The sequence below is a fragment of the Tachyglossus aculeatus genome, unplaced genomic scaffold (genome assembly GCF_015852505.1).
Source record: "Tachyglossus aculeatus isolate mTacAcu1 unplaced genomic scaffold, mTacAcu1.pri scaffold_99_arrow_ctg1, whole genome shotgun sequence".
In the NCBI taxonomy this organism is placed as follows: domain Eukaryota; kingdom Metazoa; phylum Chordata; class Mammalia; order Monotremata; family Tachyglossidae; genus Tachyglossus; species Tachyglossus aculeatus.
In genome coordinates, this window is record NW_024045101.1 from 1609447 (window position 1) to 1634719 (window position 25273).

The window sequence follows — 25273 nt, forward strand, 5'->3', positions numbered from 1 at the left end:
TTTCATCTGTTGGCCTGCTTGATCACCTCTGGGTGTGGTTGCCAAGGCAATCAACTTCACAACCCAGCTTCCCTTTGTTTTCTAGATCTGGTGAAAGGAGTAGATGAAAACGAGATGAAGCTACTTCTTTAGTGGGTCTGGGTGGGGTTTAATCACCTTAAAAACAAGCTGACGGGATGGATGGAAAACCCCTTCCAAAGGAGTTATTGATATCTATCCTGATGTATTTATCCGTTATTATACTCTATGATTAAATTAGAAACTCTGGAATACTCAGATTTGAGCTGACCTTGACCAGAAGAGGAAACTTTGCCCATCAACCACCACTCCTTACTAGTGCTAGAAGAAGCGCTTGTAATAATAAACTTGTCTCTAACATACCCGCTCAAATAAAATGTAGAGACCTTGAAGTTTTTCTTCTACATAGTCTACCAATGATAATCTTTCCGGACACTTGGAAGAACAGATGTGGAATTTTGATTTGTCCCATTACACCCATCTCTAACTCCATTGACACAAAACCTTGCCTTTATCACTCCATTATGGACCATGGGAAAGCACGAGCCTGGGAGTCAGAGGGACCTGGGTTTTAATCCCAGTTCTGGGACCTGTATGCTGTGTGACCTCGGGAAACTTCTCTGGGCCTCTCTTACCTCATCTAGATATTTAGACTGTGGGCCCAATGAGGGACAAGGTCTGTGTACAATCTGATTAGCTTGTATTTACCCCAGGGCTCAGAACATTACTTGACACATCATAAGCACTTAACAAATACCATCATTATTGTTATCTAACACTTATTTTAAAGGCCCTGCTGCCCATGCTTTCAGTATAATAATAATTTCCTCATCATCACTAATATGGTACTTTCAGTCATTTATTCATTCAATCATTTATTGAGCGCTTACTCATTAAGTGCTTACTATGTGCCTAGCACTATATTAAGTGCTGGTATAAATGCAAGTTCATCAGGTCCCAAATGGAGATCAAAGTGAAAGTAGGAAGGAGAAAAGGGAACTACCGTGGCCTAGTGGAAAAAGCCCAGACCCGGAAGTCAGAGGACCTGGGTTCTAATCCCAGCTCCGACAGTTGTCTGCCATTAGACCTTGGGTAAATTTCTGAACTTCTCTGAGCATCATTTACCTCGTCTGTAAAATGGAGAAAAATCTTCTTCCCTCCAATTTAGCCTGTGAGCACTCACAGGGGAAGGGCCTGTGCCTAACCTGATTACCTTGTATCTACCACAACTCTTAGAACAGTGCTTGATACAGAGTAAACACATTAAAGCAAACAAACAAAAAGGTATTGAATTCCCATTTTATAGATGACGGGTGTGAGAAGTGAAGCAACTTGCCCAAGGTTACACAGAAGATGACTGGCAGAACTGGGGTTAGAACCCAGATCCTCTATCTCCGGGACCAGTGCTCTTTCCATTAGGAAACACTGCTTCTCCAAGGATCTTGGTCCACATGGAAGATCAAACAGAGACCACCATTAATTCATTCAGTCGTATTTATTAAACGCTTACTGTGTGCAGAACACTGTACTAAGCGCTTGGGAAGTACAAGTTGGCAACATATAGAAATGGTCCCTACCCAGCAATGGGCTCACAGTCTAGAAGGGGGAGACAGACAAGAAAACAAAACATGTGGACAGGTGTCAAGTCGTCTGAACAAATAGAATTAAAGCTAAGTGCACATCATTAACAAAATAAATAGAATAGTAAATATGTACAAGTAAAATAAATAGAGTAATAAATCTGTACAAACATATATACATGTGCTCTGGGGAGGGAAAAGAGGTAGGGCGGGGTTCGGTGGGGAGGAGGAGACGAAAAAGGGGGCTCAGTCTGGGAAGGCCTCTTGGAGGAGGTGAGCTCTCAGTAGGGCTTTGAAGGGAGGAAGAGAGCTATCTTGGCAGATGTGCGGAGGGAGGGCATTCCAGGCCAGGGGGAGGATGTGGGCTGGGGGTCGATGGCGGGACAGGCGAAGACGAAGTTCAGTGAGGAACTTGAACGAGTTGTCTACACGCGCTGCCTAGAATTCCTCAACAACAACTCTCTCCTCGACCCCCTCCAGTCTGGCTTCCGTCCCCTTCATTCCACGGAAACTGCCCTCTCAAAGGTCACCAATGACCTCCTGCTTGCCAAATCCAACGGCTCATACTCTGTCCTAATCCTCCTCGACCTCTCAGCTGCCTTTGACACTGTGGACCACCCCCTTCTCCTCAACACGTTATCTGATCTTGGCTTCACAGACTCCGTCCTCTCCTGGTTCTCCTCTTATCTCTCCGGTCGTTCTTTCTCAGTCTCTTTTGCAGGCTCCTCCTCCCCCTCCCATCCTCTTACTGTGGGGGTTCCCCAAGGTTCAGTGCTTGGTCCCCTTCTGTTCTCAATATACACTCACTCCCTTGGTGACCTCATTCGCTCCCACGGCTTCAACTATCATCTCTACGCTGATGACACCCAGATCTACATCTCTGCCCCTGCTCTCTCCCCCTCCCTCCAGGCTCGCATCTCCTCCTGCCTTCAGGACATCTCCATCTGGATGTCCGCCCGCCACCTAAAGCTCAACATGTCGAAGACTGAGCTCCTTGTCTTCCCTCCCAAACCTTGTCCTCTCCCTGACTTTCCCATCTCTGTTGACGGCACTACCATCCTTCCCGTCTCACAAGCCCGCAACCTTGGTGTCATCCTCGACTCCGCTCTCTCATTCACCCCTCACATCCAAGCCGTCACCAAAACCTGCCGGTCTCAGCTCCGCAACATTGCCAAGATCCGCCCTTTCCTCTCCATCCAAACCGCTACCCTGCTAATTCAAGCTCTCATCCTATCCCGTCTGGACTACTGCACTAGCCTTCTCTCTGATCTCCCATCCTCGTGTCTCTCTCCACTTCAATCCATACTTCATGCTGCTGCCCGGATTCTCTTTGTCCAGAAACGCTCTGGACATATTACTCCCCTCCTCAAAAACCTCCAATGGCTACCGATCAATCTGCGCATCAGGCAGAAACTCCTCACCCTGGGCTTCAAGGCTCTCCATCACCTCGCCCCCTCCTACCTCACCTCCCTTCTCTCCATCTACTGCCCAGCCCGCACCCTCCGCTCCTCCACCGCTAATCTCCTCACCGTACCTCGTTCTCGCCTGTCCCGCCGTCGACCCCCGGCCCACGTCATCCCCCGGGCTTGGAATGCCCTCCCTCTGCCCATCCGCCAAGCTAGCTCTCTTCCTCCCTTCAAGGCCCTGCTGAGAGCTCACCTCCTCCAGGAGGCCTTCCCAGACTGAGCCCCTTCTTTCCTCTCCCCCTCGTCCCCCTCTCCATCCCCCCGTCTTAGCTCCTTCCCTTCGCCACAGCACCTGTATATATGTATATATGGTTGTACATATTTATTACTCTATTTATTTATTTATTCATTTATTTTACTTGTACATTTCTATCCTACTTATTTTATTTTGTTGGTATGTTTGGTTCTGTTCTCTGTCTCCCCCTTTTAGACTGTGAGCCCACTGTTGGGTAGGGACTGTCTCTGTGTGATGCCAATTTGTACTTCCCAAGCGCTTAGTACAGTGCTCTGCACATAGTAAGCGCTCAATAAATACGATTGATTGATTGATTGAGGAGGTTAGCGGCAGAGGAGCAGATGGTGCGGGCTGGGCTGTAGAAGGAGAGAATGGAGGCGAGGTAGGAGGGTGCGAGGTGATGGAGAAACTTGAAGCCTCGAGTGAGGAGTTTGTACTTGATTCATAGGTTCGCAGGCAGCCAATGGAAATTTTTGAAGGGGGGAGTAACATGCCCAGAGCGTTTCTGCATAAAGATGATACGGGCAGCACAGTGAAGTATAGGCTGAAGCGGGGAGAGACAGGAGGATGGGAGATCAGAGATGAGGCTAATGTGGTATTCCAGTCGTGATAGTATGAGGGATTGTACTAATGTATATAATCAGAGAAACAGCATGGCTCAGTGAAAACAGCTCGGCCTTGGGAGTCTGAGGTCGTGAGTTCTAATTCTGCCTCCACCACTTTTCTGTCGTGTGACTTTGGGCAAGTCATTTCACTTCTCTGGGCCTCAATTACCTCATCTGTAAAATGGGGATGAAGGCTGTGGACCCGACGTGGGACAACCTAATTACCCTGTATCCCCCAGTGCTTAGAACAGTGCTTGGCACAAAGTACGCGATTAACAAATGTCATTATTTTATTATTATTATTATTATTATTATTAATGTGGTAGTGGTTTGGATGGAGAAGAAGAGGCAGATCTTGGCAGGCTTCTGTGACAGATTGGATATGTGCATTTAATGAAAGAGTGAAGTCAAGGATGACACCAAGGTTGCGGGCTTGTGAGAGAGGAAGTATCGTAGTGCCATCCACAGTGAGGGGAAAGTCAGAGAGAGGACAGGGCTTCGGAGGGAAGGGAAGGAGCTCAGTCTAAGACATGTTGAGTTTAAGTTGGCAGCGATATCCAGGTGGAGATGTCCTGAAGGCAGGAAGAGATACGAGCCTCGAGGGAGGTAGAGAGAACAGGGGAGGAGATATAGTTGTGGGTATCATCCACATAGAGATGATAGTTGAAGCCTTGGGAGCAAATGAGTTCACCAAGGGAGTGAGTATAGATCAGTTCGAGCAGGACAAATCCTTTCACGGTTGTTATTAGGTTTTCCATGATGGGGCCCTGCTGGAACTGAGTGAAAAATTGTGAAAGGTTTGAGAATGCAAGTGGGAGAAGAATTAGAAAATCCGTGGAGTAACAAAATTCTCATCTCTTCACTGGCCAGAGCGGTTGGTCAGTCACTCAGTCAATCATATTTGTTGAGCACTTACTGTTTTCAGAGCACTGCACTTAGCACTTGAGAGAGTACAATATAATAATAAACAGACACAATCTCTGCCCACAAAGAGCTTACAGTCTAGAGGGAGTGACAAATATAAATGAATAAATTACAGATATGGACATAAGTGCTGTAGGGGTGGGAAGGGAGATGAATAAAGGGAGCAAGTCAGGACGACACAGAAAGGAATGACTGATGAAGAAAGGAGGGCTTAGTCAGGCAAGACTTCTTGGAAGAGATGTGTCATCAATACGTCTTTGAAGGCGGGGAGAGTAATTTTCCGTAGGATATGAAGAGGGAGGGCATTCCGGGCCAGAGACAGGATGTGGTGGAAAGGTCCTTGGTGAGATATATGAGACTGAGGTAGAGTGAGAAGGTTAGCACTAGAGGAGTGAAGTACAACATCACCTTCATTCCCTCACTCGGCTCCCTAACCCTCCCTTATTGACACCCATGCCCATCATCCACGTCAGCTGTTCCCTACATTTAACTCCCATGATGATGATGATGATGATGATGATGATGATGATGGCATTTATTTAGCGCTTACTACATGCACAGCACTGTTCTAAGCGCTGGGGAAGTTACAGGGTGATCGGGTTGTCCCACGGGGGTCTCACAGTCTTAATCCCCATTTTACAGTTGAGGTAATTGAGGAACAGAGAAGTTAGTGACTTGTCCAAAGTCACACAGCTGACAAATGGCGGAGCCGATATTTGAACCCGTGACCTCTGACTCCAAAGCCCGTGCTCTTTGCATTGAGCCACGCTGCTTCTCAGGCCCCTGTTCCTCCCCATCTTCCATCCCTCACCCCCAACGATCTGGCCTCCTACTTCACTAGTAAAATTAACTTCATCAAGTCTGAGATCCCCAAATTCACTCCTCTCCCTCAGAAATCTCCAGTGACTGCCTTTCAACCTACGAATCAAGCAAAATCTCCTCACTCTCGGCTTCAAAGCTTTCCATCACCTCGCCCCTCCTACCTCACCTCCCTTCTCTCCTTCTATAGCCCAGCCCGTACCCGCCGCTCCTCTGCCATTAACCTGCTCACTGTACCTCGTTCTCTCCTGTCCTGCCGTCGACCCCCAGCCCACATCCTCCCCCTGGCCTGGAATGCCCTCCCTTCGCACATCTACCAAGCTAGCTCTCTTCCTCCCTTCAAAGCCCTCCTGAGAGCTCACCTCCTCCAGGAGGCCTTCCCAGACTGAACCACCTTTTTCCTCTCCTCCTCCTCATATCCCCCCGCCCTACCTCCTTCCCCTCCCCATAGCACTTGTATATATTTGTACATATGTATTACTCTATTTATTTTACTTATGCATATTTACTATTCTATTTACTTTGTTAATGATGTGCATATAGCTATAATTCTATTTGTTCTGACGATTGGGACACCTGTCTACATGTTTTGTTTTGTTGTCTGTCTCTCCCTTCTAGACTGTGAGCCCGTTGTTGGGTAGGGACCGTCTCTATATGTTGCCGTCTTGTACTTCCCAAGCGCTTAGTACAGTGCTCTGCAAACAGTAAATGCTCAATAAATATGATTCCTTCCTTCCTTCCTTCCTTCCTTCTTCCTCCCTCCCTCTCTCCCTCCCTCCCTCCCTTCCTCCCTTCCTTCCTTCCTTCCTTCCTTCCTTCCTTCCTTCCTTCCTTCCTTCCTTCCTTCCTTCCTTCCTTCCTTCCTCTCCAACACCAACAATAGGTAGCAGTAGGCTTCTCCTCACAGACTGCCATGGAGTCCCCAGTCCAGAAGGTTCAGCTCAGCACCCAAAAAGTAAAAAATGAAAGCCCAAGCTTCATTCATTCATTCAATCATATTTATTGAGCGTTTAATGTGTGCAGAGCACTGTACTAAGCGCTTGGGAAGTACAAGTTGGCAACATATAAAGACGGTCCCTACCCAACAGAAGGCTCACTGTCTAGAAGGGGGAGACAGAAAACAAAACAACACATATTAACAAAGTAAAAGAAATAGAATAGTAAATATGTACAAGTAAAATAAATAGAGCAATAAGTCTGTAGACACATATATGCAGGTGCTGTGGGGAGGGGAAGGAAGTAGAGTGGGGGGGATGGGGAGGTGGAGAGGAAAAAGGGGGCTCAGTCTGGGAAGGCCTCCTGGAGGTGGTGAGCTCTCAGTAGGGCTTTTAAGGGAGGAATAGAGCTAGCTTGGCGGATGTGCCGAGGGAGGGCATTCCAGGCCCGGGGGAGAATGTGGACCGGGGGTCGACGGCGGGACAGGCGAGAACGAGGCACAGTGAGGAGGTTAGCGGCAGAGGAGCGGAGGGTGCCGGCTGGGCTGTAGAAGGAAAGAAGGGAAGTGAGGTAGGAGGGGGCGAGGTGATGGAGAGCCTTGAAGCTGAGAGTGAGGAGTTTTTGCCTGATGCCTAGGTTGACTGCTAGCCACTGGATAATTTTGAGGAGGGGAGTACAGAGCGTTTCTGCACAAAGGTGATCCGGGCAGCAGCGCGAAGTATAGATTCAAGTGGGGAGAGATAGGAGGATGGGAGTTCAGAGAGGAGGCTGATGCAGTAATCCAATCGGGATAGGATGGGAGATTGAACCAGCAGTGTAGCGGTTTGGATGGAGAGGAAGTGTCGGATCTTGGCTTCAAAATAATACCACCCACAACAGGTGATCCAGAACCTCTCCTTTTAATTAATCAATCGATCGATCAATGTATTGATTTCATGCATTCATTTTTGGCATTTGCTAAGCACTCACGATGTGCCAGGTACCCTGGTAAGCAATGGGGTAGACGCAAGCTAATCAGGTTGGACCTAGTCCATTTCCCACATGGGGCTCACAGCTTTAATCCCCATTTTCCAGATGAGATAACAGAGGCAGAGAGATGTGAAGTGATTTGCCTAAGATCACCCAGCAGACAAGTGGTGGAGGTGGAATTAGAACCCAAGTCCTCTGATCCTCAGGCCTGGGCTCTTCCCACTAGGTTATACTTCTTCCCTTGAATGTTTATTTATTCAATTATATAGTTATTAATTTTTCATTTGATGTATTGAATGTTTGCCATGTGTAGAGCACTGTACAAAAGAGCTTGGGAAAGTACAATACAACAGAGTTGGGAGATGTGATCACCAGCCAGTACGAGCTTACAGTCTAGAGGGGAGACAGAAAATATAAGTAAGGAGTGTATGATGTAACAGCCCCCCTCAGGATCACATCTGGAGAGTTCCCAGGACTCTACCAGTCTCGACTACAGGACGGAGAGGCCAGCAGAGGCATATCCATTCCATTCCCAGCTTGGGCAATGGCTAGTGAGTGGAAGGCAATCTGCTACAAGTCATAACTTAGCAGCAGCATGGGAGAGAATCAAGGGCGAAGATTCAGGTTTATTACACGGAAGGAGGCAATGGTAAACCACTTCCATATTTTGACCAAGAAAACTCTATGGATGCACTACCAGAATGATTGAAGATGGAGGTGGGTCATTCTGGGATAGATGTGCTCATGGTATCGCTATGGGTCGAAGACGACTCGACAATATACAAGACAATTTTCCTGCCCACAGTGAGCTAGAATGGCAAAACAATGAGCATAAAGACCATCAATAAGTAAATGGAATTTATTGAGCACTAACCGGGTGCAGAACGCTGTACTGAGCACATGGGAGAGTACAAAAGAGTTGGTAGACACCATCCTGGCCCTCAAGGTGTTTACAATCTGACCCAGGTGATTGTTATGGTTCTTGACAACCTTCCTAACGTTTAAGGGTGAATCTAGTGGAAAGGCCACTGGGCTAGGAGATGGGAGGCCTGGATCCAGTCCTACCTCCACCATTTGCTTGCTGTGTTACCTTGAGCAAGTCATTTGATCACTCTGGGCTTGAGTTTCCTCATCTGTAAAATGGGGGTAATAATATATACCTCTGTCTACTCCTTAAATTGTACGCCCTGTGTAGGACATGGACTGTATCCAATCTAGCTATCTTCCATGGCTTAGTGGATAGAGCAGGGGCCTGGGAGTCAGAAGGTCGTGGGCTCTAATCCTGGTCCCTCCACTTGTCTATTGTGTGACCTTGGGCAAGTCACTTTACTTCACTGTGTCCTACCTGACTACCTTGTGTTTATCCCAGTGCTTAGAACAGTACTTGACACATAGTAAGTGCTTAACAAGTGCAATAATTATTATCATTATTATTCTATTTGCCCTAGTACTTAGCACATAGTAAACATTTGATAAATACTATCATTATTGTTATTGTTGCTGCCGTTGCTATTCGTCAATCATATTTATTGAGTGCTTACTGTGTGGTGAGCACTGTGTGCTAAGTAGAAAAGCAGCGTGGTTTAGTGGAAAGAGCACAGGCTTGGGAGACAGAGGTCATGAGTTCTAATCCTGACCCCGCCACCTGTCAGCTGCATGATTTTGGGCAGGTCAATTTATCTGTGCCTCAGTTACCTTATCTGTAAAATGGGGATTAAGACTGTGAGCCCCACGTGGGCCAACTTGATTGCTTCGTATCTACCCCAGTACTTAGAACAGTGTTTGAAACATAGTAAGAGCTTAGCAAATACCATAATTGTTATTATTATTACTAGAACTATGGGAGAGTACAATATAACAGAGCCAATAGACACATTCATTCATTCATTCAATCGTATTTATTGAGCGCTTACAAGCTCTTGGAAAGTACAAGTTGGAAACAGATAATCTGTCCACAAGAAGCTGACAGCCTATATGTGCAGAGTACTGTACTAAGTGCTTAGGAGAGTACAATATAACAGAGCTGGTAGACAGGTTACCTGGGCACGGGGAATTTATAGTTGAGAGGGGGAGGCAGGCATTAAAATAAATTGCGGACATGTACCTACTCTGAGCATTCTCTCTTTATTTGAGGAATGTTTGTGTTCTTCACATAATTATTTTGTGCCACTGACATATTTAGACTACTTTCTGGAGGGTGTTTCTGGCCTATTCCTATTGGAAATTTTTAGGGTTTTGTATCCCTAGAGCAAAGCTGGGTAAAGAACAGAGAAAAACGTAGGAATGTTCTATTCTGCCCATAGCACTTTAGTAAATATCTGTATTAATGTCTGTCTATATTTCTAGACTCCCTCTTAGGATTGCTCCTGGAGTGTTTTCAGTAGTCTACCAGTCTCTGCTATGGGAGGGAAGGTCAAGCAGACGCCTACCCATTCCATTCCAAGCTTGGGAGGTAGCTAGCGAGTGGAAGGCAATCTGCTACAATTCAAAACTCACTTGTGCTCTGCAGCAGCGGCAAGGGAGAGAGTCGCGGGTAGGGACTCAGGTATATTGTGCTGAAGAAGCCCACGGTAAACCAATTCCAGATTTTTACCAAGAAAACTCTATGGATACACTACCAGAACAATTCCAGATGGAGAGTGGGGCATTCTAGGAGAGATGTGTCCATGGAGTTGCTATGGGTCAGAGAAGACACGACAGCATAAGACAAGACCCTTCTAGACCGTAAGCTTGCTGTGGGCAGAGACCATACCTAGCTACTCTGTTCTACCATACTCTTCCAAGTGCTTAGTACAGTGCCCTGCATACAATGAGAGCAGCAGCATGGCTTAGTGGATAGAGCACAGGTCTGGGAGTCAAAAGTTACTGGGTTCCTATCCCAGCTCCACCATATATCTGTTGCGTGTATCCCAGCTCCACCATTTGTCAGCTGTGTGAATTTGGTGAAGTCACTTAACTTCTCTGGGTCTCAGTTACCTTATCTGTAAAGTTAGGATTAAGAATGTGAGCCCCATGTGGGACAGGGACTGTCCAACCCGATTTGCTTGTATCTACCCCAGTGCATGGCACATAGTAAATACTTAACAAACATCATAATTCTAATACTAATACTACTGATTTATTGATTACACAATAATTCTAATAATAATACTACTGATTAATTGAATAAGTCTCTGTTTCTAGACTTTAAGCTCATCTTGGGTAGGAATGTGCCTACCAACTCTGTTATATTGTAGTCTCCCAAGTGCGGAGTCCAGTGCTGTGCACTCAGTAAGTGCTGGCTAAATACGATTGATAGACTGGTGGATATTCAGTGTCACCCTGCTGAATAGGCCACTAGGCCATTCTGCTTCCCAAGAGTTGAGGCAGGCTGACACCTGAAGCTCCATCAGGGGACAGATGCCTTTTCCTCTGCTACGGAAGTTGTGTCGGCCACACCCATAACCACCTGAGCTCTGGGGGACGAGGAACAAGACCCCTTCATCACTAGTTCAGTGTCTCCCCAGCTGGGATGTCTGGTCACCCTATTCTGGTGAGATGAGATGGACAGGCAAGGATCCGTTTGGGGATTCTATGAGTGATCCATGTTGGAAACTGGAGATTCTGTCTTCCAGAACCCTTTCATTCTCCTGTCCCCGGAAATCATTAGGAAGGGACTGATGACTGATGACCGAGAATGACCGAGACAACACCAGGTGACTGTTCACCAGAAAAGATGACTTCTCTTTCATATTTATTAAAACGCTCAGCATGATGGACTGTCGCACATAGTGGAGGATGAAGAGGGTGACCAGGGCCACGACACTTTTAATAATGTTAATAATAATAACTAATAATAATAATGGGATTTATTAAGCACTTACTATGTGCAAAGCACTGTTCTAAGGGCTGGGGAGGTTACAAGGCAATCAGGTCGCCCCACGGGGGACTCACAGTCTTAATCCCCATTTCACAGATGAGGTAACTGAGGCATAGAGAAGTTAAGTGACTTGCCCAAAGTCACATAGCTGACAATTAGCAGAGCCGGGATTTGAACCCATGACCTCTGACACCAAAGCCTGTGCTCTTTCCACTGAGCCACGCTGCTTCCTTTGACTGCTATGACCTCGGGCATCGTCCCTGGGGACCGTCCAAGAGCGTGGAGGTGTTGGAACTGCCAATGGTGTCTGTGCAGGAACCAGACCATGTATTCACTGGCCGCACCCATGAGCCCCATGAAGAGCAGATCTTGGAAGGAGATCACGAGTGAGATGACCAAGGCATTTTTTGTGCTGCCAATGACTGATGAACACTGTCTGAGATCCAGTGATATTGAAACAGTGCTGCTGTTCTGGGCACCTCTTACGCCCATTGGCACACTAATGTAAAACAGCGGATTGACGACCCAGGACAGGAGGCAGAAAGGAACGACGCACCTGGGGAATCTGGCCTTGATATGGGGCCATAGGGTGGTTCTGGGGCTGATGTTGACGGCCTGGAACACGATCAGAAGACAGGTGATGCAGATGGTAAGACCCGGGCCACTCGGTACAGGTAAAAAAGGGTTTTACACCCCACATCGCCCAGGAAAATTCTCCATCCCCAACCTGAAAGTGTTTCTGGGATGTGCATGTTGAGACATATTGTGGTGTTCACCAATACCAGGTGAGCAAGGATCAAGTCTGAGGAGTTAATCCAGTGGCTGCTGGAGGCCACGTGGATATAAAACAGAAGGAAAAATATATTTCTTGAGATCCCAATGCTAATATGCAATAGAATCACAATCCCCTCCGAGCCAATTTCTATGGCGTTCATCCTCGTGAATTTCCAGTTATACCTTGAAGAAACCTGCAGAGCAATATGAGAGTAAGACAGGGAGAGAGACAGAGAAACAGAGCGAGGGAGAGAAAGGATGAAGAAGGGGATAAAGAGAAAGAGTGAAGAAGGGGAGTTAGAGAAAGAGAGCAAGGGTGAGAAAGAGAAGAAGGGCACAGAGAGTGTGCGGGAGAGAGCAAGGGTGAAAGTGAGGAAAGGGAGTGAGAAAAATAGAAGAAGCAAGAAAGAGTGAGGAAGTGGAGAGAGAGAGGGCGAGAGAGAGGGCGAGAGAGAAAGAGAGAGAGAGAGAGAGAGAGAGAGAGAGAGAGAGAGAGAGAGAGAGAGAGCAAGGGCCAAAATGAGGAAGGGAAGAGAGAAAGAGAGCAAGGGTTATAAAGAATGAGGAAGGGGAGAGAGCAAGGGAAAAAAATGATGAAGAAGAGGAGAGAGAGAAAGAGAGAAAGGGCTGTGGTGAGCAAGAATTGCTCCATCTTGTAATGGAGAAGCCATTTCCTAAGTGACTATTCTCTGACCCCGTGAACAGCAAGGACTAAGAAGGAAATGAAAGAGCGACGGAATTATCTTACTGAAAAGTTTAAGGAGGACTTGAATTGCTCAGGAGAAACTGAATTATCTTGCTGAAAAGTTTGAGTGGGGCGTGAATTGCTGAGGATGAATGGCAATGTTTTGCAGACGGGATAAGGAGGAGCTAAATTGCTCTGCTGGGCAGGAGAAAGACGACCTGATGGGGTTAAACCTGCAGGGGTAAGAACAGGGGAGTGGTCGTCATCCCCCTTGGTTTTCCCGTGAGCAGAAGACAGCAGGCAATACTGAATAGCCCCCACTGCAACAACCCCGAAACAGCTGATTAAAGGAGAAAAGAACTGATCCCACCTGCTGTGGCAAAACCACCTAAGCCAAGACATCTACTGCGTGGCTGCGGCAAGAAATCATCTAAGACATGCATTAAGGAGCGTACTACTGCCACGGCCAAAGCAACTATGGCTTGAACCAGGACAACGTCAGCACACAGCTAGACTCCTTGAACTTTTCTGATCTGGGACCATCTGCAAGACTTCTGGGGAAACTAGTTGGATGGGTAGCTAGTTTGTGTCTGTTTCTGTTTGTGTGTTTGCGCCTACTCCCTGTTTTTAGTAGGTTAAGTATGGAATAAAATGTTCTGCTGCATAGAAATGTGGTTTGGTTTCCATTTGAACTTGTCGACAAGTGCCCAACCTAGTAGGAGCTCCTGGTTAATTAGGGCTGCCGGGGGTGGCAGGGGAGGGGGGATGAGAGGAAACAGGTGCATCTATGGATCCTGCCCCAGGGGATCAGAAATTTGGGTGAGGGGCGTCCAGGGATCTCATACCAGGAATCAGGGTGAGGTGCATCCTAGGATTTCATCTAAAAGGAGCAGAAATCTAGGTGAAGTGACTCTTTAAAAACCTGGGAGAGGACAGGCAGGGCAAAGATCTCAGTAGGGGCTCATGACAAGGGCAAGAAACAGTGAGGAAAGGGAGACAGAGAAAGAAAGAAATGGCGAGAAAGAGTGAAAAGGGAGAGGGAAAGAGCAAGGGTGAGAAAGAGTGAGGAAGGGAAGAGAGAGAAAGAAAGCAAGGATGAGAAAGAATGAGAAAAGAGAGATAAAGACAGCAAGGTGAGAAAAAGTGAAGAAGAGGATAGAAAGTGCTAATTTAGACATTCAATCACCTCAATTCCCTCATCTGTAAAGTGGGGATTAAGACAGTCACACCCATGTGGGAAAGTGGACTGTGGCCAAAGTGATTAGCTTACATATACCCAAGCATTCGGTACAGTGTCTGACACACAGTAGTGCTTAACAAAAACTACAAAAAAAATATAAACAAGGCGTCCTCGACAGTTAGAATGAAGAACAGAACTGACAGCATAGCTTAATTTACACCGGGTTTCACATTTACGGTTCATCAGTTTGGATTTTATAGTAATAGCTTTCTTTTTTGTACCAGGTCTGAATACAGCAATAGTGAGGGTGTGGATATAGGGAAGGGAAGGAAATAGCAAAATAATTTTCAGAAGCATAACGGGGTGAGGGAAATAGGGGGAGAAAGTTTAAAGAGGGTGGGGTAGTGGAATGGAAGAGGATGGGGAATGGGAAGGGAAGTTACTTGATAACTGGGGCAGGGAATGCCATTATTTATTGTTGTATTGTACTTTCCCAAGGGCTTAGTATAGTGCTCTGTGCACAGTAACTATTAAATAAATTTAATTGAATGAATGAATGACTGGGGGTCGTTACCAGGAAGTGACGAGATCTCCATTTTACTTGCAATGAAGTTGAAGTCAACACCCTTCTATCTTTTGTAATAGTATATCTTAAGCACTTCACAAGTGTCAAGCATTGCTCCAAGCGCTGGGGTAGATACGAGCTAACCAGGTTGGACACAGTCCCTGTCCACATGGGGCTCACAGTTTTAATCCTCATTTTTCAAATGAGATAGTGGAGGTACAGAGAAATAAAGTGACTTACCCAAGGTCACACAGAGGTAATTGGCGGAGCCAGGATTAGAACTCTGGTCCTCTGACCCCCGGGCCTGGGCTTTTTCTACTAGGTCACACTGCTCTCTCATTCAATATGAAAGCTGAATGTGATAGTAACAATAACTGTGGTGTTTATTAAGTCCTCACTATGTGCCAAGTACTATACTAAACGCAGTGGTAGGTATGAGGTGATCAGATGGGAAAGTATCTCTGTCCCATGTGGGGATCAGAGTTCAAGTAGGCAAAGAAGGCTCCCTCAAACACATTCATCTCATTGTCAGCAGTCTCTTCTTCCAACTGAAGGAAATGTCCAAACCCATCCTGACTGAAGGTAACTCTTATTCATCAATTGACCCTGCCAGCCACCTATGAATCACTATATTATATTAAATAATATATTAACATATTATATTAAAACTAATCACTATATTTGTTTTGTTCTCTGGCTCCCCCTTCTAGACTGTGAGCCCACTGTTGGGTAGGGACCGTCTCTATATGTTGCCAACGTGTACTTCCCAAGCGCTTAGTACAGTGCTCTGCACACAGTAAGCGCTAATAAATACGATTGATTGATTGATTATTCACCTTTCTTCCACCTGCACAGATTGTGAGAAGCAGCGTGGCCTAATGGATAGAGCACGGGCCTGGGAGTCAGAAGGGCCTTGAGTTCTAATCCTGGCACCTGGATCCTATCTGCTGTGTGACTTTGGACAAGTAATTTAACTTCTCTGAGCCTCAGTTACTTCATCTGGATTAATAATAAATGGCATTTTTTAAGCACATACTATGTGCCAAGCACTGTTTTAAGCACTAATGTACATATGAGATAATCAGGTTGGCCTGTGAGACCTTGAGCCCCATGTGGGTCAGGGACCGTGTCCAACGTGATTAGCTTGTATCTGCCCCAACACTTAGAACAGGGCTTGACACATAGTAAATGCTTAACAAGTACCACCATTATTATTGTTCTTATTAATGTGTGCCTGTCTGTCTCCCACATAACATTGTAAGCTCCCTGATGGTCATGTTTTCAACTTTTATCGTGTTCTCCCAAGCATTTAGTCCAGTGCTCTGAACGCAGAGGTTCACTCAATAATCCTCATTGATTGATCAATTCAACTATCCCTGTCCTTTTTACAACTAATAGTGATGATAATGATAATAATAGTAATAATCATGGCATTTGTTAAGCACTTACTGTGGCACTGTTTTAACCTCTGGGGTGGATCCAAGCAAATTGGGTTGGACACAATCCCTGTCCCACATTTGGTTCACAATCTTAACCCTCATTTTACAGATGAGGTAAACTGAGGCACAGAGAAGTGCAATGACTTGCTCAAGGTCACCCAGAAGACACATGGCAGAGCAGGATTAGAACCCAGATATTTCTGACCACCAGGCCTGTGCTCTATCTACTAGAGCACACTGCTTTTCATGTCTAACAGTGAGGCTCGTCTGAGGTTGCAATTCTCTTTTCCTAGGAAGCTGCCTAGGAAAAGAGAATTGTCAGTTTATTTGTTTATGGTATTTGTAATGCACTTACTATTTGCAAAGCACTGTTCTAAGCACTCTGGTAGATAAAGTTAATCACGTTTGGCACAGTCCCTCTCCCACAAGGGGAAAACCATCTTAAGTAGGATGAAGAACTGGTTTTGACTTCCCATTTTACAAATGAAGAACCTAAAGCACAGCGAGGTGAATTGACTTGCCCAAGGTCCCACAGCAGTCAGTCAATCGTGTTTATTGAGCGCTTACTGTGTGCAGAGCACAATACTAAGCTTTTGGGAGAGTACAATAGAGTAGTAAAGCAGACATATACCTTGCCCACAATGAGCTTATGTTCTAGAGAAGACAGACATTAACACAAATAAATGAAATTACAAGGAAGGAACTAGGATTAGAACTCAGGTCCTCTAACTCCCAGGACCTTGCTCTTCTCTTTCCCTGAGTTTTTACAGTTGCATCATTTACATCAGTTACAGCTACATTTTACAGTTGCATCATGTGTAAAATGAGGATTAAATCCCCCTCCCTCCTATTTAGGCTCTGATCCCCAAGTGGGGCAGAGATTTATGTCAAACCACAGTGCTTAGAACAGTGCTTGTCACATAGTAAGCATTTAACAAATACCACTAAAATAAACCGAAAACCTATCCTTCCAACGTTGCAGATATGAGGTTGCCCCCACCAATTCAAAGGCGCCCCTTCTCCAGAGGTCTTGAGGATGGAAGACGTGAGAATCGTCTTAGAAATTTGGTTCAGAAATGGCCACCGAAGGCTCCCACTATGCTACTCCAGTCCTAAAATTCAAAGTCTCCATTCGAAGGCATCTTGCAGTCCAGAAGTTTTGTGATGGAGAGGCTACTCACCCACTTCCATCGCTCCCGCTGGCCAGAAGGGCAGGGGGCAGTCAATCTGATTCTGGCAGAAATGGGTCGAGGTGGCATTCATCAGCTGCTTTTCTCATGCCACTCTTTCCTCGGGGGCAGTTAGCACATTCATGAATGAATGGATGACGACTATTAATCCATTCTAAAACTCCATCGGGGAATCCTCTGGACGTGCTCTCTCCTTCCCCATAACCTCTCCTGAGCTGGAGGAAGATGATCTCAGAGTCTTCCACCTGTTAGACCCAGAGAGACGCTCCTGGAGACATGCGGAAGCTGTCGGGCTCATTTAATCATATTTATTGAGCACTTACAGTGTGTAGGGCACTGTGCTAAGTACTTGGGATAGTACGATATAGCAATAAGCAGACACTTTTCCTGACCATAGTGGGCTTACAGTCTAGAGGGGGAGACGAACATTAATATACATAAAAACATTACGGGAATTTGCATAAGTGCTGCAGGCCTAGGAGCAGGGGATGAAAAAAAGGAATGTCAGGATGACACACAAGGGAGTGAAAGAAAAGCAAAGAAGCGTTTAGTCAGGAAAAGCCTGTTCAAGGGGGCGGGAGAGTCATTATCTGATGGATAAGAGAAGGGAGGGTGTTCCAGACCAGAGGCAGGTTGTGGGCTAGAGGTCGGTGGTGAGATAAATAATATCGAGGCACAGTGAGAATGTTAGCACTAGAGGAGTGAAGTGTGAGGGCTGCGTTGTAGTAGTAGACTAGCATGGTGAGGTGGGAGGGGATGTTATTAGTCAGTCATCATCATCATCATCAATCGTATTTATTGAGCGCTTACTATGTGCAGAGCACTGTACTAAGCGCTTGGGAAGTACAAATTGGCAACATATAGAGACAGTCCCTACCCAACAGTGGGCTCACAGTCTAAAAGGGGGGAGACAGAGAACAAAACCAAACATACTAACAAAATAAAATAAATAGAGTAGATATGTACAAGTAAAATAAATAAATAAATAGAGTAATAAACATGTACAAACATATATACATATATACAGGTGCTGTGGGGAAGGGAAGGAGGTAAGATGGGGGGGATGGAGAGGGGGACGAGGGGGAGAGGAAGGAAGGGGCTCAGTTTGGGAAGGCCTCTTGGAGGAGGCGAGCTCTCAGCAGGGCCTTGAAGGGAGGAAGAGAGCTAGCTGGGCGGATGGGCAGATGGAGGGCATTCCAGGCCCGGGGGATGACGTGGGCCGGGGGTCGACGGCGGGACAGGCGAGAACGAGGTACGGTGAGGAGATTAGCGGTGGAGGAGTGGAGGGTGCGGGCTGGGCTGTAGAAGGAGAGAAGGGAGGTGAGGTAGGAGGGGGCGAGGTGATGGAGAGCCTTGAAGCCCAGGGTGACGAGTTTTTGCCTGATGCGCAGATTGATTGGTAGCCACTGGAGATTTTTGAGGAGGGGAGTAATATGCCCAGAGCGTTTCTGGACAAAGATAATCCGGGCAGCAGCATGAAGTATGGATTGAAGTGGAGAGAGACACGAGGATGGGAGATCAGAGAGAAGGCTGATGCAGTAGTCCAGACGGGATAGGATGAGAGCTTGAATGAGCAGGGTAGCGGTATGGATGGAGAGGAAAGGGCGGATTTTGGCAATGTCGCGGAGCTAAGACCGGCAGGTTTTGGTCACGGCTTGGATGTGAGGGGTAAATGAGAGAGCGGAGTCGAGGATGACACCAAGGTTGCGGGCTTGTGAGACGGGAAGGATGGTAGTGCCGTCAACAGAGATGGGAAAGTCAGGGAGAAGACAAGGTTTGGGAGGGAAGACAAGGAGTTCGGTCTTCGACATGTTGAGCTTTAGGTGGCGGGCAGACATCCAGATGGAGATGTCCTGAAGGCAGGAGGAGATGCGAGCCTGGAGAGAGGGGGAGAGAACAGGGGCAGAGATGTAGATCTGGGTGTCATCAGCGTAGAGATGATAGTTGAAGCCGTGGGAGCGAATGAGGTCACCAAGGGAGTGCGTGTAGATTGGGAACAGAAGGGGACCAAGTACTGAACCTTGGGGAACCCCCACAGTAAGAGGATGGGAGGGGGAGGAGGGGCCTGCAAAAGAGACTGAGAAAGAGCGACCGGAGAGATAAGAGGAGAACCAGGAGAGGACGGAGTCTGTGAAGCCAAGGTCAGATAGCGTGTTGAGGAGAAGTTGGTGGTCCACAGTGTCGAAGGCAGTTGAGAGGTCGAGGAGGATTAGGATAGAGTATGAGCCGTTGGATTTGGCATGCAGGGGGTCATTGGTGACCTTTGAGAGGGCAGTTTCCGTGGAATGTAGGGGACGGAAGCCAGACTGGAGGGGGTCGAGGAGAGAGTTGTTGTTGAGGAATTCTAGGCAGCGCGTGTAGACAACTCGTTCAAGGAGTTTGGAAAGGAATGGTAGGAGGGATATGGGGCGATAACTAGAAGGTGAGGTGGGGTCAAGAGAGGGTTCTTTTAGGATGGGAGAGACATGGGCATGTTTGAAGGCAGAGGGGAAGGAACCAGTGGAGAGTGAGCGGTTGAAGATGGAAGTTAAGGAGGGGAGAAGGGATGGAGCGAGAGATTTAATGAGATGAGAGGGAATGGGGTCAGAAGCACAGGTGGCCGGAGTAGCACTTGAGAGGAGGGAGGAGAGCTCCTCTGAGGATATTGCTGGGAAGGATGGGAGAGTAGCAGAGAGTGTTGAGAGCCTGGGGGTTGGAGAAGGGGGGGAAGAGACTTTGGGGAGGTCGGACCTGATGGATTTAATTTTGTTAATGAAGTAGGAGGCCAGATCGTTGGGGGTGAGGGAAAGAGGAGGGGGAGGAACCGGGGGCCTGAGAAGGGAGCTGAATGTACGGAAGAGCTGGCGGGGGTGATGGGCATGGGTGTCAATAAGGGAGGAGAAATAGTTTTGTCTGGCAGAAGAGAGGGCTGAGTTAAGGCAGGAAAGGATAAACTTGAAGTGAACGAGGTTGGCATGGTGTTTAGACTTTCGCCAGCAGCGTTCGGCAGCTCGAGCATGAGAGCGAAGGAGGCGGACAGTGGCAGTGACCCAGGGCTGTCGGTTAGTGGTACGAGAGCGGCGAAGGGAAAGGGGAGCGAGTGAGTCTAGCTGAGTAGAAAGGGTAGAGTTGAAAGCAGTAATCTGATCATCAAGACTGGGTAGAGAGGAGAGGAAGGCGAGGCGGGGTGTGAGGCGCTCAGAAAGATGGATGGGGTCAAGAGAGCGGAAATCTCTTTGAGGGAGTAATATGGATTTACTGGTTAAAGGAGTGTGAGTGAGGAGGCAGGTGAGAAGATTATGATCAGAGAGAGGGATTTCAGAGTTGGTGCGGGTGGACACAGTGCAGCGATAGGAGATGATGAGGTCGAGGCTATGACCAAGTTGGTGAGTGGGCGAGGTGGGGTGGAGGAAGAGGTTGGCAGCGTCAAGGAGAGATAGAAGGCGGGCGGCAGAGGAGTCGTTAGGCATATTCATGTGGATATTGAAGTCTCCGAGGATCAGAATGGGCATGGAGAAGGAGAGAAGGAAGGTGAGGAAGGGGTCAAAGTCGTTAAAGAAGTTGGAAGTGGGGCCGGGAGGGCGGTAGATGACGGCTACAAGAATCTGGAGGGGGTGGTAGAGGCGAATAATGTGGGCTTCAAAGGAAGGGAAGGAAAGGGAAGGGGGAGGAGGGATAGTGCGAAAGAGACAATGAGGGGCGAGAAGGAAACCGACACCTCCTCCTTTTCCCGTGAGTCTGGGGGAGTGGGAGAAGAAGAGGCCTGCACTGGAGAGAGCAGCAGAAGAGACCGTGTCGTCTGGAGACAGCCAAGTTTCAGTTAGGGCGAGGAGGAGTAGAGAGCTGGAAAGGAATAGGTCCAGGATGAAAGGGATCTTACTTAAAACGGAGCGGGGGTTCCAGAGGCCACACTTGGCAGCAGCTGTCGAGGGTGGGGAGGGAGGGGGAAGGGTGCGAGGGGTGGGGAGTTTTTGGATTGGGATGAGTTGGCGGGGGCCTGGGAGGCGAGAGTGGGAAGGGAGGTGGCGATGGGAAACGAGAACTGGGATGGGGTGGGAGCGGGGAAAAGGGGAGGGAGGGGGCCGGGAGGGAGGAACGGAGGACTGGCGCTGACAATCCTGTGTCTTCGGGCCGTGCTTGTCACTTTCAGCCCCATCTCAGGCAGAGACACATCCAACGTTGGGCCATTGAGGAGAGGGCTCCTGGTTGCTGGAGAAGAAACATAGCCTCATGGAAAGAGCACGGGCCTGAAAATCTGAGGACCTAGACTCTAATCCTCGCTTTTTCAACTGTTTTTTGTGACATCTTGGCCAATTTACTTAACTTCTTTGTGCCACAGTTCTCCTGTCCTCCCTCCTATTAATACTGTGAGGCCCACACAGGACAGCGATCATGTCCAACGTAATTAATGTGTATCTATCCCAGCGCTTTGAACACACCCTGCCTCCTGGTTCCTTTTCCTTCCAACCAGTTTAGGGGACACCATGATGATTCTCAAGACAAATAATCTCTTTGGAGAGATTTCTTCGTGTCCCCAGCAACATGGCCCACCCCGACGTCCTGTCCCTCACCAAAACATTAAGAGAGGAAATTGCCAAGCAGGAGGAAGAGGGATGGACACAGTGACTCAGGGGTCTTATGGGGAGGAGTATGCCTAGTGGAAAGAGTCAGAGTCTAGGTGTTAGGGGGTCTGCGTTCTCATCCCAGATCAGATATTTACCTGCTGGATGACCTTGGGCAAGTCACTTCACTTCTCTGGCCTCAGTTTCCTCATGTGGTAAATGGGGATTTAATACGTGTTCTCTCTCCTACTTAAACTGTGAGCCCCATGTGGGAACTGATTGGCTTGTATCTACCCCAGCGATTACTACAGTGCTTGACACATAGTAAGCGCTTAATAAATACAATTTAAAAAGGTAAATAGTCATTTTGTGAAGCGGCCTCTGAAATGATCACTTTTGGGAAATCGATCTCTAACCGTAGGGTTGATCGGTTTCACGGTTCCCTTTTCCTTCTGATAGAGATCATGTCTTTTAATTCTATCATTAATCACCCTCTGGGGAAGGGGAGAAGATGAGGAAATGGGTTAATAAGGGGTGGCCTCAGTCTTGAGAAGGCATAATTGAACTACAGTGTAAGTAAAGGAGATGGGTGAGTGAGGACAGAGCTAAGTCTCGGAAAGTGGGGTTTCAGGGAGGAAATGTTTCTCCTGCGGTTCTAACTGAGACTCTGGTGTGGGGGTCATAACCCATCAGCCCTGGAAATATGCCTAGTGGAAAGAACACGGAGCTGGGAGTCAGAGGACCTGGGTTCTAAGCCGACTGTGCCACTTGCCTGCTGCATAATCCTGGGCAGGTCACTTAATGTGTCGGTGTCTCAGTTTCCTAAAGCACATAGCAATGAAGATAAGCGTGCCCTATCCAAACCACGTGAAGCCAGCTCTTCTCCAGCCTCTCACTCTTCCTTCTCGTACTCGCCCACCTCCTCTTCCTCGTCATCCCCTCCTCGTACTTCTCCTTCTCTCCTTCTCCTCATCCTTGTCCTCCCGCTCCTCCTTCTCCTCCTCTGTCAACCCCTGTCTCACCCTCCTCATCTTCAGGACCTGTACTTATCCCTCTCCTCGTGAGTAGTTGTACATTATGGACTCATGTCTCCCCATCAGTGTCTCTTCACATCCCTATCTGAGTGACTCTCTCATCCCTCAGGTCTGAGCTTTTCTATCAGAGTAGTGAAGAGTGGGGTAGGCAAATTAGGGTCCTCACTATTGGGGGAGTGTTGGGGGGCGGAGAGGGCAATTTTCCTAAGAGCCAAATATGTCTACCACTTCTGTTGTATTGTACGCTCATAAGTGCTTAGTACAGTGCTCTGCACACAGAAAGGGCTCATTAAATATCATTTATTGACTGAAGGCAGTAAAGCCCTAGTCTGGGGCAGGGTCTGGCCACGGAGGACTTAGCATGCTCAATGTGCTCCTTCCACTGTGATGTCGCTTCCCACTGACTGGTGGTCTCTGTTTGACCCTCCATATTGACTCTCCATGTGAACCAAGATGCAGCCTCTCGGAAAAGCAGTGTGGCCTAGTGGGAAAAGCATGGGTCCTGGAGTCAGAGGACCTGGGTTCTAACCCCAGCTCTGCCAGGTATCTACTGTGTGACCTTGGGGCACTTCACTTCACCTCTCTGTGCCTCAGATTTATCATCTGTAAAATTGGGATTCAATACCACTTTCTTGTTTGTTTTAATGTGTTTGCTATGTGTCAAGCACTGTTCCAAGCGCTGTGGTAGATACAAGATGATCAGGTTGAGAAACGTTCCTGTCCCACACAGGGCTGTCAGTTTAATTTTATAGATAAGTTCCCTGAGGCACAGAGAAGTTCAAAGACTGGCCCCAGGTCACACAGAAGAAAAGTGGTGGAACCAGGATTAGAATTCAGGTCTTCTGACCCCCAGGTTTGGGCTCTCTCCACTAAGCCACACTGGTTCCCTATTCTCCCTCCTACTTAGATTGTGAAATCCATGTGGGACTTGATCTTGTAACTACCCCAGCACTTAGTACAGTGCTTGGCATATAGCAACGAGTATAATAATGATAATGATAGTAATAATAATGATAAATTATTACTGTTATACCACCAGCATGGGGAGCTGGGCCGTTAAGAGCTGGGCCTTTAAACTAAGTCTCAGATAATAATAATAATAATGATAACAATGGTAGTATTTGTTAAATGCTTACTATGTGTCACTCGCTGTTCCAAGTGCTGGGGTAGATACAAGTTAGTCAGGTTGGATACAGTCCCTGTCCCACATTAGACTCAAAGTCTTCATCTCCACTTAACAGATGAGGTAACTGAGGCACTAGCAGTGATGTTATTTACTCAGAGCCATTCAGCAGACAAGCATCTGAGCTGGGATTAGAATCCATCTTTCCTTCTGAATCCCAGGCTTGTGCTCTTTCCACTAGGCCATGTTGCTTCCTCTAGGTCTATAATGGGGTGATATAGGCAAAGCTTTGGATCACCAGACTAGGAGATGGGTGTCAAAGGGATAAATCAAATCTCCACCTCTGTTCTTTCTGGAAAGAAAGTGTCTGGGAAAATTATCATAGGTCGACTACTGAGCTGGATAGGCCATGGGTGTGAGCTGGGGAGGAATTTATCATGCCCTTATGTACCTTGGTCTCATACAGCAGATAGGACATAGAGGAGGGGATAAGAGGACCTGGGTTCTAATCCTGACTCTGACTGGACTATTACCTGCTGTGTGTGGCTCTTTGGGCAAGTTGCTTTACTTCTCTGTGCCTCAGGGTCCTCATCTGTAAAATCCAAACCGCTACTACGTTAATCCAATCACTCATCCTATCCCACCTGGATTACTACATCAGCCTCCTTGCTGACCTCCCAGCCTCCTGTCTCTCCCCACTCCAGTCTATACTTTACTTGGCTGCCAGTATCATTTTTCTCCAAAAGCATTCAGGACATGTCGTCCCACTCCTCAAAAACCTTCAAGTGACTGCCCATCCACCTCCACATCAAAGAAAAACTCCTCAACATTGGCTTTAAAGAACTCCACCACCTCATACCTCACCTCAGTTCTCTCCTTATACAACCCAGGCTGCATACGTCGGTCCTCTAGTGCTAACCTTCTCACTGTGCCACAATTTGACCTATCTCGCCGCCGACCCCTGACCCACGTCCTGCCCCGGCCTGGAATGCCCTCCTTTCTCAAATCTGCCAAACAATTACTCTTGCCCCCTTCATAGCCTTGCTGAAGTCACATCTCCAAGAGGCCTTCCCAGATTAAGCCCGTCCTTTTCTCATCTTCCACTCCCTTCTGTTTCACTCTGACTTGCTCAGTTTGCTATTCCCCCATCCCACCCCCATAACATTCATGTACATATCCATAATTGCATTTATTTTTATTGACGTTTGTCTGCCTCCCTCTAGACTGCAAGCTCACTGTTGGCAGGGAATGTGACTGTTTATTTTTGTATTGTACTTTCCCAAGAGCTTAGCGCTTTGCACCCAGTAAGTGCTCAAAAATATGATTGAATA

General features: G+C 47.3%; 2 non-coding genes across 2 annotated transcripts; both read left to right on the top strand.

Moving 5' to 3' along the window:
* Positions 1-7992: 7992 nt before the first annotated feature.
* Positions 7993-8130, top strand: LOC119924418. The gene has a single exon (XR_005449132.1). It is a non-coding gene; the product is annotated as a small nucleolar RNA SNORA7 (small nucleolar RNA).
* Positions 8131-9900: 1770 nt separating this feature from the next.
* On the top strand, positions 9901-10038 carry LOC119924422. Its single transcript, XR_005449135.1, has one exon. It is a non-coding gene; the product is annotated as a small nucleolar RNA SNORA7 (small nucleolar RNA).
* The last annotated feature ends 15235 nt before the right edge of the window (positions 10039-25273 follow it).